Here is a 2,067-nt window from a genome sequence, read left to right on the forward strand (position 1 = left end):
CGTCGACGCTTGAATCAATCCTTGGTGCGCATACTCAATGGTGCCGAGGTGCTCTGACCAGTCATGTCCGAGGTAACTGACTTGGCAGCGCAAGGCATCTTCGAGTGTCCGATTTTGGCGCTCTGTGGCTCCATCACTCTGAGCCCTTCCTGCAGTCGTCATGAAATGCCTGACACCCATGATCTTCATGAGCTCCTGCCAAAACTGGCTGGTGAACTTGGAGTCACGATCACTGATAATGACCGCCGGTAGGCCATGGTGCCGCACTATTGTGTCGAAGAACTCCTTGGCCACTTGAGGAGCATCGACAGTCGACGTCGTAGCACAGTACTTGGGTCGTTTGGACGTCTTGTCCACGCACGTCATGATCGCATCCTTGCCATTGGATACAGGCAAACCCGTGATCCAGTCGATGGAACCGTGTGCCAACACTCATCTGGCGACTTGATGGGAATCATCTTGCCGTTGGCTTTGACACTGCTTTCTTGTAGCGTGCACAGGTTTCGCAAGTAACCACGTAGAGCTTGACGTCGTCCTCAAGTCCCACCCAGTAGTACCATTGTGCAATGTGAAGTTGCGTTCGACGCACACCTGGATGCGCCGTTATGCTGGTGTCATGACTCTGCGAAATGATCTCGCCTTTCAAGTAGTCGTCGTTCGGCACACACAACTCGGCCCACACAACTCGGCCCACACAACTTCCAAACTTGGTCTTTCGACTTGACGAAATAGAGTCCATCATTCATTACGAACTTATTGTCGTTGGCAAACTCCTTCGTCTTCTCGTACGCCTTCAGGAACCGTTTTTTCAGGTTCGAGTCCATCTTCACCATGCTGTACGATACTTCTTCCGCGTGATGGATGACGAGTTGTTGAGGAACTTCGACTTCGACACTACCAACGCACTCCTCCCCCGGAGAAGGCAAGTCCGTCAACAACTGCAATGTGCGGACATCCATGCACTTAAAGGCCGCGACGCGTGTCGTCCACTTATGAACACGACGATAGCGGTCGTAGCATGAAGAATCGCAGTGATGCACTGTGTCAGTGTTGATGTGAATGTCAGCGCGTGGAGGGCGCGACAATGCATCTGTAACCACGTTCGTCTTGCCTGGACGATGGTGCAACGTGAAGTCAAAACTACTGAAAAAATCCAACCAACGTGTTAACTTTGGCGTTAAGATTGGAGTCTTCAGAAACCAGTGACAAGTCGAATTGTCGGTGAACACGTCGAAGTGAGATCCATAGACGTAGGGTCTCCACTTAGTCAGTGCCAGCTTGATGGCATACAGCTCCTTTTCATGAGCAGGCCAGTTGCGTTCTGCGTCACCAAACTTCTTCGAGAGGAAAGCGATTGGGCGATCATCGCCTTCGGCATCCCGCTGTGAGAGCACTGCACCACAACAGTAGCCCGAGGCATCCGTGGTGATCATGAACGGCTTGTCAAAGTCAGGCAGTTGCAACACTGGAGCCTGTTGCAACGCCGCCTTGATGACGAGGAACGCTTTGTCATGCTGCGCTGTCCACTGCCATGGGACATTGTCCTTCGCAAGCTCACTTATCGGCAACACCAACTTGGCGTAGTTGGCGATGAACTTGCGGTAATACCCTGCCATACCCAGGAAACTCAACAGCTCCTTGCGATTCGTGGGAGTAGCCCACTTTTCAATCGCGCGCACTTTGCTTGCGTCAACTTGCAGGCCATCAGCAGAGATGGTGTGGCCCAGAAAGTCAACCTTGTCCACAGCAAACGCACACTTCTCAAGCCGCGCATACAGTTTTTCCTTGCGCAGGACTTCTAAGACAATGCGCAAATGTTGAGTGTGTTCCTCCATAGACTTGGAGTAAATGCAAATGTCATCCAAGTACACAACGACAAATGGGAACTTGTCGAAAAGTGAACGCATGAGGCGTGACCAAATTCCTGGCATCCCAGCCATCCCCATCGGGGCAACGCACCACTGCAATATCTCCTTATGCGTGCGAAATGCCGTGTACTTGCGTGCATGTGGAATCACAAGCATTTGATGGTACCCGGACGCAAGGTCGATCTTTGTAAGGACCACA

This window comes from Aphanomyces astaci (genome assembly GCF_000520075.1).
Source record: "Aphanomyces astaci strain APO3 unplaced genomic scaffold supercont1.19, whole genome shotgun sequence".
Classification (NCBI taxonomy): Eukaryota; Oomycota; class Saprolegniomycetes; order Saprolegniales; family Verrucalvaceae; genus Aphanomyces; species Aphanomyces astaci.